At 40.8% G+C, this 12192-nt stretch overlaps 1 long non-coding RNA gene across 1 annotated transcript in view; it reads left to right on the top strand.

Annotated features, from left to right (window-relative positions):
• The window catches only part of LOC135545958 (uncharacterized), a 143916-nt gene that overhangs the window by 18187 nt on the left and 113537 nt on the right, over nucleotides 1-12192 (top strand). Inside the window, exon 2 of the long non-coding RNA XR_010456526.1 lies at nucleotides 9593-9758. This is a non-coding gene — a long non-coding RNA (uncharacterized LOC135545958). The remainder of the gene's footprint in view (nucleotides 1-9592; nucleotides 9759-12192) is intronic.

Raw genomic sequence — 12192 nt, 5'->3', positions numbered from 1 at the left:
AGTAAAACCCATTTAATGGAGAGAGCTTTTAGTGAAATGATCGCTCCTTTTGTATTGCATCAATGCTTTGGTTGTTAGTATTGCTCTAATTGGCTCAATTGTCTGCCCCCCATCTTTCTCCCTCTGTCTCCTCACTCACTCACCCACTCACTCACTCACTCATTCTTTCATTCTATAAGTTGCTGTAATGCCTCTGGTGCCTGTTTGCAGATATTAGACAACATATATAGTACTACAGCCAATGCATTGGATGGATTGGTCCAAGGAGTCCCATCTGCAGAAATATATCTGAGTATGTTAATGCTTGGGTACGCTAGCCTATTCTATATCGCATTATTCTAATATTCTAGTATGAGAAAACAAGAAGAAGGTTAAGTGGAGGAGAAATTCATGGTGGGGAGGTCAGATGTGCCTCTCACCATCCTAATGCACTCTTGGCTTTTGGCTGTATGCTTCCTGTTGTTGTTCAAAGAGCTCTTCAGAAACCATTATTTTCCACTTGACAGACCTCTAAACAGACCAGCACAGCCCTGCCATGTGGTGAGGAGCTGTGTTGATGGAACAGTCTTATTTACTCTGTTGTGCGTGTGCATGCACACATGCGTGCGTGTGGATGCACACATGCGTGCATGGACGCAACCATACGTGCATGGACGCACACACCCACATGCACACACACACTCACAATGTTGACACGCACACAACGTTCATAATAAAGCATAAACAAATAATGATACAGTTGAATTCGGAAGTTTACATATATCTTAGCCAAATACATTTCAACTCTGTTTTTTACAATTCCTGACATTTAATCCTAGTAAAAATTCCCTGTCTTAGCTCAGTTAGGATCACCACTTCATTTTAAGAATGTGAAATGTCAGAATAATAGTAGAGAGAATTATTTATTTCAGCTTTTATTCCTTTCATCATATTCCCAGTGGGTCAGAAGTTTACATAACACTACCAAATACTAATTGAGTTTATCTTTAAATTGTTTAACTTGGGGCAAACAATTCGAGTAGCCTTTCACAAGCTTCCCACAATAAATTGGGTGAATTTTGGCCCAATCCTCCTGGCAGAGCTGGTGTAACTGAGTCAGGTTTGTAGGCTCCTTGCTCGCACACCATTTTTAAGTTCTGCCCACAAATCTTCTGTAGGATAGAGGTCAGGGCTTTGTGATGGCCATTCCAATAACTTGACTTTGTTGTCCTTAAGCCATTTTGCCACAACTTTGGAAGTATGCTTGGGGTCATTGTCCATTTGGAAGACCCATTTGCGACCAAGCTTTAACTTTAATCTTTAACTGATGTCTTGAGATGTTGCTTCAATATATCCACCTAATTTTCCTACCTCATGATGCCATCTATTTTGTGAAGTGCACCAGTCCCTCCTGCAGCAAAGAACCCCCACAACATGATGCTGCCCCCCCCCCCATTTTTCCTCCAAACATAACGATGGTCATTATGGCCAAACGGTTCTATTTATGCTTCATCAGACCAGAGGACATTTCTCCAAAAAGTACAATCTTTGTCCCCATGTGCAGTTGCAAACCGTAGTCTGGCTTTTTTATGGCAGTTTTGGTGCAGTGGCTTCTTCCTTGCTGAGTGGTCTTTCAGGTTATGTTGATATAGGACTTTTTTAACTGTGGATATAGATACTTTTGTACCTGTTTACTCCAGCGTCTTCACAATGTCCTTTGCTGTTGTTCTGGGATTGATTTGCACTTTTCGCAGCAAAGTACGTTCATCTCTAGGAGACAGAACTTGTCTCCTTCCTGAGCGGTTGACGCGTGGTCCCATGGTGTTTATACTTGCGTACTATTGTTTGTACAGATGAACATGGTACATTCAGGTGTTTGGAAATTGCTCCCAAGGATGAATCAGACTTGTGGAGGTCTACAATATTTTTCTGAGGTCTTGGCTGATTTCTTTTCACTTTCCCATGACGTCAAGCAAAGAGGCACTGAGTTTGAAGGTAGGCCTTGAAATACATTGACTCAAATGATGTCAATTAAGCCTATCAGGAGCTTCTAAAGCATGACATAATTTTCTGGAATTTTCCAAGCTGTTTAAAGGCACAGTCAACTTAGTGTATGTAAACTTCTGACCCACTGGAATTGTGATACAGTGAAATAATCTGTCTGTAAACAATTGTTGGAAAAATTACTTGTCATGCACACAGTAGATGTCCTAACCGACTTGCCAAAACTATAGTTTGTTAACAAGATATTTGTTGGGAGTGGTTGAAAAAACGAGTTTTAATGACTCCAACCTAAGTGTATGTAAACGTCCAACTTCAACTGTATACAGTGTGGCAAAAAAGTATTTAGTCAGCCATCAATTGTGCAAGTTCTCCCACTTAAAAAGATGAGAGAGGCCTGTAATTTTCATTCAAACTTCAGATGGGCCTGGACATGTACTGGCCCCATTCATTCTTTCCTTTACACGGATCAGTCGTCCTGGTCTCTTTGCAGAAAAACAGCCCCAAAGCATGATGTTTCCACCCCCATGCTTCACAGTAGGTATGGTGTTCTTTGGATGCAACTCAGCATTCTTTGTCCTCCAAACACAACGAGTTGAGTTTTCACCAAAAAGTAATATTTTGGTTTCATCTGACCATATGACATTCTCCCAATCTTCTTCTGGATCATCCAAATGCCTTCTAGCAAACTTCAGACGGGCCTGGACATGTACTGGCCTAAGCAGGAGGACACGTCTGGCACTGCAGAATTTGAGTCCCTGGCAGCGTAGTGTGTTACTGATGGTAGGCTTTGTTACTTTGGTCCCAGCTGCAGGTCATTCACTAGGTCCCCCCGTGTGGTTCTGGGATTTTTGCTCACCATTCTTGTGATCATTTTGACCCCACGGGGTGAGATCTTGCGTGGAGCCCCAGATCGAGGGAGATTATCAGTGCTCTTATATGTCTTCCATTTCCTAATAATTGCTCCCACAGTTGATTTCTTCAAACCAAACTGCTTACCTATTGCAGATTCAGTCTTTCCAGCCTGGTGCAGGTCTACAATTTTGTTTCTGGTGTCCTTTGACAGCTCTTTGGTCTTGGCCATAGTGGAGTTTGGAGTGTGACTGTTTGAGGTTGTGGACAGGTGTCTTTAATACTGATAACAAGTTCAAACAGGTGCCATTAATACAGGTAACGAGTGGAGGACAGAGGGGCCTCTTAAAGAAGAAGTTACAGGTCTGTGAGAGCCAGAAATCTTGCTTGTTTGTAGGTGCCCAAATACTTATTTTCCACCATAATTTGCAAATAAATTCATAAAAAATCCTACAATGTGATTTTCTTGATTTTTTTCTTCTCATTTTGTCTGTCATAGTTGAAGTGTACCTATGATGATGAAAATTACAGGCCTCTCTCATCTTTTTAAGTGGGAGAACTTGCACAATTGGTGGCTGACTAAATACTTTTTTGCCCCACGGTATGTACCGTTGTACAAGGTCGAAAAATTCATTACAGCATCAGTTCTTATATAATGATTTATAGTGTCAGTACAAACAAATATTTATGCTGTTGCAGCAATAAACAATGTAGCCTATTGTTTATTCGTATTAATACAGACAAGGTTTATTAAAAATCTCTTAGATGTTAAGTCCCCTATTTAGGGGACTTTGAGGTTCTGGATTGGTTCCGACCGATATTTCTGTGTAAAGCACGCTCTGTGAAGAGCACAACATCAACTGCTTTACACTCCCTAATAAAAGCACTGGTTGTCCCGTATGGAGCCAGATACCTGCCAAAATGTTGAACGTACGTATTGTAAGAAAAGCCATACATGAAACGTAAATGTTTAAATAGATCTGTAAACAAACAAACCCTATGTTACGACTATGAATGAACATTTATATGCTAAATTCTTACTTTGTCTCCCTTTACTCAGTTACAGATCTTTTTATACGTACAAACTTGTGTCAGTAATTTGGCATCTGCAAAGGACGTGAACCGAATGTAGCTAGTCGAATTGAGCTAGTCAATCAAGCAACTCTAGCCCAGACGTTAGAGTTGATTTGCCGCTTCTGGTTTCATTTCCAAAATACAAGTCTACAGCAAGTCTACAGTTCAACGATGACGTTATACCAGTAGATGGCGTAGTACAGGCTTGGGCCTTCATAAAATGTGTGAGAACATGTGTAGAATAACCGCCTGAGCTGCAAAATACAATGTAAATATGATTTAGGCTAGACCTATTCCGCTATCTAGATAAGCCATGCTTTTGTGTGTTATTTAATGGTCATATAATTGCATAATTAATTTTTATAGCCGCGTACCGCTATTGTGGTGATTCACACTTTTTCCAGTATTTTGGAGCACGTACTGTAGGCCTTTGTTAGGCATTCTGACTGTTGTATTGGTGAATTCCACTCTGTAAAAAATGGTCTGGAGTCCAAATTTGACATTTTTTGGTTCCAATCGCTGTGTCTTTAGGAGATGCGGTGTCGGTGAACGGATGATCTCCGCATGTGTATTTCCCACCGTAAAGCATGCAGGAGGAGGTGTTATGGTGTGGGGTTGCTTTGCTGGTGACACTGTCTGATTTATTTAGAATTCAAGGCACACTTAACCATCATGGCTACCACAGAATTCTGCAGCGATTCGTCATCCCATCTGTTTTGCATTTAGTGGAACTATCATTTGTTTTTCCACAGGACAATGACCCAACACACCTCCAGGGTGTGTAAGGGCTATTTGACCAAGAATGAGAGTGATGGAGTGCTGCAGATGACCTGGCCTCCACAATCCCCAAACCTAAACCAAATTGAGATGGTTTGAGATGAGTCCGACCGCAGAGTGAAGGAAAATAATGTATCTCACAGGAGAACGAGTATGACATTTGTTGCCGCCCGTATCATTGAAGGTAAGGGAAGTCAGCGAGCGTCTGGCCTCCCTTGACCAATTATTATCATTTATTTTTTAAATGTGCCAATCAGCATTGACCTAAACTGAGCGAGCTCAACTGTGAATGGTCCTTGTGCACAAAAAAATTGTCAAAGGAGGCCAGCTTGGATTTGGCGTCACTCCTAGCCAATCCCATTGAGAGCATACGTCATTGGCATACGCCAGCACTGACTGAAAAATCTAATTGTTGGATGTTGTTGCGTTGTTGTCCTCCAGTAGCTAGCTAGTCAGCTAGCTAAAATTGTCCCTTTCCTAAATTAGCCATAGATGGAGATAGTGATTTGGACTTGTGGTTTTACTTAATTCTCCTTACTGGCCAATGATTATAATGGCGATTCTGAACTAACCATTCATTCATACATTTAGTGCCACTGGCCTGAGGATGGAAGTTCAATGTGTAGCTTGAAGTAGAATACTAATGGAAGTTAGGGTAGTGAGCAAGCATTCTAGCAGGTAGCCTAGGACAACAAAAAAGAAAAGCGTGAACTGTATGCCAGAGTGATCGACCATTTCATCAACATTAAAGAAAGGAGGATGGCACTGGCGTTTCTCTACAAGTAGGGTGAGTCATGTTTTCTACTTGCACGAATGCACACACACATACGCACACACAGAAATCAGAACCATGGACAGCCACATCATATTTAGATTACGTTGATTGGACTAAATAGTTTTTGGTATCTTTTTAGTTTTCACTGTATTAGACTAAGCAGAGGTGATTTGATTATGTTGAAATATTGAAGTGAAATGGTGCTGGAATAGTGGTGGCAGCTTCTGTTTTCTTTGACTTGCTGTAACTCTCTGTGGTTCTAAATCAATAGTTGTTTAGTGGTCCAAAAATGACGGAAACATTGACTCGCTTGACCATGCTGTAGGTCATGTAACTGTCTGTTGCTGTACACGCGATATGCTTTGTGGACTTCACTGGCCAAGGTTGGTATCCAGTTTTGTGTTTTAAAAAAAGGTGTGGTTGAATTTTTTCTGCCACTATGTCTTCTTATTGTCTCGGCCAATGTATCATGAATTAACAACGCAATTATCACACATCGATTGTTGTATGGCTTTTTTGGGGGTGGGGGGTGCTTAACTTCCTCAGTGATTTTACCCACGAACCGCTACTGTGTACGTCAGAATTTGTTCAAGCCTAGTAGTGCTAGTCCATAATCATAACATGGTGTGTGTATGTTCACAGATTAAATTTCACTTTCATGTTTCATGCATGGCTTTTCTTACAATCGTAGCCATTTACATATGGATTTTCTTACGATCCTAACAATATATACGTTCAACCTTTTGGCAGGTATCTGGCTCCATAGCCCCGATTCATATGCGCTAATGCAAGCGCATATGAAGGTTCACAGACACAAGACATCTGCTATTTGCATAGGGAGCAACACTTCACATTTTCTGGCCTAAGCAGACAAAATAACGATTTCCTGTGCCTGTGAACCTTGTAGCTGTGCATGCAATAGCGCATATAAAATGGGAGAGTAGCAAATACAAAAATAGCAGTTTCATCTCACTGTGATGTTCTCAGATTGATTTTATAGCTCTCAATCAGGAAAAATACAAAATAATTTAGTTGGATTGAAACGAGACCACTTTCTCTTAGTCACAGACGTACAAAATCACTCTGCTTTGGTGTCTCTGCATCTGAGTGGATGCTTGGAACATCAGTTATATGAAATGATGCCAATATTGTATGATCATAAGTATGATCATATTTATTTTACGGTTATAAGAAATGTGACATCTTATAGTTAGTAGTTTATAATTTTATTGTTACTATATTTAGAAAGCCTTTCAGTCATTTCAAGTGCTATTGCCCCACTTATGTTGAATATTTTCATAATACTGTATTTCTAGTATGTACTTGAGCTTGTGTCCTCAAATGTGAGTTAACCTCAGCAATGTATAACTATTTTTATCATCAATGTGAGTTCCATACCTTTTTACAACTATACAGCATTACCAGTTATTATTTATGGCCATCTCATGAAAAATAATGTTGTTTGGGTATGTCTTTTTAGGCAGAAATCTACATGTTTCCCTGTTGTTCAAGAGGTTTTAAAGGAGCATTATGAAGTTGACTTACCTTGTGACATTGTCAAAATCAAAACATGCTCTCCTTGTGCTCAAGCAGATGGGTTGTTGTTGCCATAGACATACCCTGAACGTGAAAGCTGATCTAGCCATACACAATGCATTACAGAAACAAATCGAAAGCCATAATAAGAAGGCTTGCAAACAAACTACAGGACTCCAGAGATTAAAGGAGACATCATTGAGAGTGAAAGGATTGTATTGATTGGCATGAGCCAGCACTGAATTATTGTTACCCTGAGGTTGATGTAGGAGGCTGAAGGTGTGTGGTTCTGTGTTGAAATGGAAAGAGGGACTAAACATAAGCCAGCTTGTGGCAAAGGTTTAGGGACCTCTCCCACCCCCTGTTCTCCTCTGTGGTTTTGTCATCTCTATTTTGGAACTGGTCAATAATTGACTCCAGACGACCTTCTTGTCCACTCCATATTGGAGTCGGTTGAGTGAAAGAGAAGAATGTGAAGAGGATGCTTCAAGGAGTTTAAAATGGCAGAACAGATGTAGCTCTGACTCACTCTGTGAAAATGGAACAGAATCTCTTGAGAATTCGTTTTGGATACAGAAGCCATACAGTATGGAAAAGTACTGCTGAATACACAACAGTCAGCCACAGATACCCACCACATATGCTGCAATGAGCTAGTAAGATACTCTATTTCAATTATTTCACCAGAAATGTAAAAACTAACAATCACCATGAGTGGTTCTTTTCTCAAATCACATCACATTTTACTTGTCACATGCTTCGTAAACAGCAGGTGTAGATTAACAGTGAAATGCTTACTTAAGGCCCTTCCCAACAATGCAGAGAGAAATAAAGATAAATAACAGAAATATATTAACACAAGGAATAAATACACAATGAGTAATGGTAACTTGGCTATACACGAGGTACCAGTACTGAGTCAATGTGCAAGGGTGAGGTAATTAAGGTAGATGCACTACATGGCCAAAAGTACTCATCGAACATCTCATTCCAAAATTATGAGCATTAATATGGAGTTGGTCCCCCCTTTGTTTCTATAACAAGCTCCACTTTTCTGGGAAGGCTTTCCAATAGATGTTGGAACATTGATGTGGGGAATTGCTTCCATTCAGCCACAAGAGCATTCGTGCGGTCGGGCACTGATATTGGGCATTACAATTCCTCCCAAAGGTGTTTGATGTGGTTGAGGTCAGGGCTCTGTGTAGGCCAGTCAAGTTCTTTCACAATGATCTCGACAAACCATTTCTGTATGGACCTCACATTGTGCACAGGGCCATTGTCATGCTGAAACAGGAAAGGGCTTCCCCAAACTGTTGCCACAAAGTTGGAAGCACAGAATTGTCCAGAATGTCATTGTATGCTGTAGCGTTAAGATTTCCCTTTACTGGAACAACCGGAGGCTGTTGGCACCTTAATTGGGGAGGACGGCTCATAATAATTGCTTGAATGGAATAAATGGAATGTTATTGGACACATGGAAATCATGTGTTTGATACCATTCCATTCCAGCCATTGTTATGAGCCATCCTCTCCTCAGCAGCCTCCTGTGACTGGGACTAAGAGGCCTGAACCATGAAAAACCATGAACCATGAAAACAGCCCCAGACCATTATTCCTCCTCCACCAATCTTTACCGTTGGCACTATGCATTCGGGCAGGTAGCATTCTACTGGCATCTGCCAAACCCAGATTCCTCTGTCGGACTGTCAGATGGTAAAGTTTCACTCCAGAGAACGCGTTTCCACTGCTCCAGACTCCAATGGCGGCGAGCTTCACACCACTCCAGCCAAAGCTTGGCATTGCACATGATGATCTTAGGCTTGTGTGTGGCTGCTTGTCCATGGAAACCCGTTTCATGAAGCTCCCGATAAACAGTTCTTGTGCTGACGTTGCTTCCAGGGGCAGTTTGGAACTCAGTAGTGATTGTTGCAACCAAGGACAGACCATTTTTACGAGCTACCCACTTCAGCACTCGTCGCTCTCGTTCTGTGAGCTTGTGTGGCCTACCACTGCAGCGCCATTGAAAGTCACAGACAGTGCCACGTTGAAAGTCACACGGAGATTGTATGGCTGTGTGCTCGATTTTATACACCTGTCAGCAACGGGTGTGGCTGAAGTAACCGAATCCTCTCATTTGAAGGGATGTCCACACACTTTTGTCCATAAAGTGTATTTGTATTTTTATTATTGATCCTCATTAGCTGCTGTCAAGGCAGCAGCTACTCTTCCTGGGGTCTGGCAGAATTAAGGCAGTTATACAATTTTAAAAACATTACAATACATTCATTACAGGCCCATACTCCACTACCACATATCTACAACACAAAATCCATACTCTGTAATACTTATTTTTCACCATAATTTGCAAATAAATTCATAACAAATCCTACAATATGATTTTCTGGATTTTTTATTCTCATTTTGTCTGTCATAGTTGAAGTGTACCTATGATGAAAATGACAGGCCTCTCATCTTTTTAAGTGGGAGAACTTGCACAATTGGTGGCTGACTAAATACATTTTTGCCCCACTGTACATTAATGTGTATGTGACAAATAACATTTGATTTGATTTGAAATCGTCCTTTCTTCTGCTGCAGAGTGAGATGTTCTCCAACTACAAATCCCACTGCACAATGAGGGCATTATTGGGAATAGCTCCTCATGGACCGATCACGTTTGTGTCCACACTGTACGCAGGCTCCATCCTCATCGATGACCTTGGGTGATTCGGAGGGTGAAAGAAGAAGTTGTAAGAACAAGGAGGTATGAGATGCAAAATCGTGCGGTGTGATGACACTGTTGTGCAATCAGTTGTTTGCATCAGTTTTGTGAGAAAAGGTGCAAAATCTGACTACTCATCGTTTATATTGATGCTGATGAATTTATGTGATATTTGATATCAACATGCCGTTTTTATACGTTAATTATTAGTGATATTTACATGCTATTTTGAACCTTGATTATCAGTTGATTCCCATTTAAATTTAAAAATTACAGATTAAATATGCCGGCTTAGGTTTTTTTATTTTAAGTTTGCTTCCAGTCTCATTAATCCTACTAGAGCAAACCTATCCTGATTAAGAATATCTTAGACCAGTTACACGTAGTTTAAGGCAAGAGTATTTTAGTAATTGTACATTGAAGTGACATTTCTATTCCAAACACACACATAGATACTGTTACAATAAATATATTTTATTTTTATTAAAATATTATATTTTATACACTACCGTTCAACAACACATTGAACTATAATTTAGGTATTCTTGAGTTTATAGAAATCTAACAATAGCGGATGTACCGACAGCACGACTCTAGCCAATCATTCCCATTAGGCCTCTGACTGTACCCGATTACTGTTGTACAATGTCATTTTATAATTCTAAATATAATTCATACAAATATAAATGTGGCTCTTACATCTAGACTAGAATCACCTTGTAAACAAATCAATCATCAACAAGAAATGAGTTAAATTAAATTTAAGGTCTTCACACATTGTGGGGCTGCGGCTCGGCTACCCTAGTCAAAATATTCTATAGGATTAGTGATTTTTTTCCCCCCAATAGAATCCTATAGGATTTTGTGTCACTTCTACCATAATCCTATTGGAAATCAAATGTCATCTGAATGGATCCTATACTTTGGAGTGACAAAATCCTTCAAGTAACAATCAGAATCCCAATAAACCTAACCTAATAAATTATAGTTCAACTTCCACTGTGCTTGTGCATTATCATAATTCAAAAGTGCACCACTAGAAATCCCTGCATTAGCATGTTTCTGTTAGACAGCCATCCTGACAAAATACAACATAATATTAGTGGCCTGTTAATGTGCCTGGACCTTGTAGACTAAACTGCAGAGAAAAATCCCATCACTGGGCAACCATTTGGATCAATCAGATAGGTTTGATGCAAGTATTTCTAAATTAATACCAGGATGCATTCAAAACGCCAGGCTTTTGGGTGGTTATTCAAATGACATAGGTTATTCACTGCAGTTTACAGCCTAGACTAGTTTTGTAATCTCTTGAAAACAATAATAACATTATTCATTACATTGTATTGTTGTAGCCTAGGTAGGATACATTTCTTGTCCCTAAAAAAACCTAAGCATATGGTAGCTTTTCCAGATGCATGCCTGGGAGGGAGTAACGCAACCTTGGGCGCACACATATGATGTCGTTATCTGATAATAATACAACATATTTTGCTGTGTAAATTGACTGGTTGTATTCTCTGCAGTATTAAGCCTAACATTGAGCTTATGAATTATGGTCTAATATCCAAACGCTTCTACTGACAGTAGCCTATAGGCTACAGCTCGAGCCTGTCTGTCTTTGTTCTGTTGCAACAAACTCGCAGGAGCTAAATAACGAACCTAACAATTCCCCCCCTCCCAAAGTCTATGTATGAAAGGTAGTATCAACGTTCTGAAAACGCCCAGTGCGTCCACGAGCCCTGACAAGTCTGGGCTCAGGGGCAGCCAGAGCTGGCTGTTGTTCAGGAGGCTGAGCAGGTGGCATGGCAACAGGACTGTCCTGCCTGACCATATTCAGTGTGTTTGCGGGATCAGGGACCCTGTATAGACAGCTGGCATGCCACCGAGATCCATCTACCAGTAGAAATGTCACTGACCCAGTTGACGACTGACCTGAACGTGCTCAGTTTTTTAGCCCGATGAGGTCAACGGACTCCGACCCAGTCAGACACCTCGATGGTTGGCGGCTGAGCTCTCTGCTTCATATCATGCTGATGCTTGAGTCGAGCGATGGGCAGCACAAGCTCATGCCCCAATATGAGTTAGGCGGGGAAGAATCCCGTAGTGAAGTAACAAGCTACGCGGTAGTAAAGAAGGGTCTAGGAGAGTGCAGTCCACAGAGAGCAACATTTGGCCATGTGCTCACGCAGTCCATTTTTTAGGAACTGATTTAAATATTTTCACCTCCCCCGTTCACCTGCATATGATGGAAAGCAGTATGGATGTGGTTAACCTTTGGCTGTGAGGTAAGAGAGGAAGTGGTTCGACAGGAACTGGGCACCATTGTCCATGGTAATGGCTCCAGCGAGCGAAGAGCTGATCCAGAAAGTTGACTATGGTCTCCGCTGTGACTTTGCCCATTGGAGTGTCTTCGGACCATTTAGAGTGAATTTCATACAGCACAAAGAGAAACCTTTGATGGTGTGGGACATTG

This window comes from Oncorhynchus masou, chromosome 1 (genome assembly GCF_036934945.1).
Source record: "Oncorhynchus masou masou isolate Uvic2021 chromosome 1, UVic_Omas_1.1, whole genome shotgun sequence".
NCBI classification, from domain to species: domain Eukaryota; kingdom Metazoa; phylum Chordata; class Actinopteri; order Salmoniformes; family Salmonidae; genus Oncorhynchus; species Oncorhynchus masou.
The sequence above is the reverse complement of the archived record's forward strand: the minus strand, read 5'-3'. Positions and strand labels throughout refer to the sequence as shown.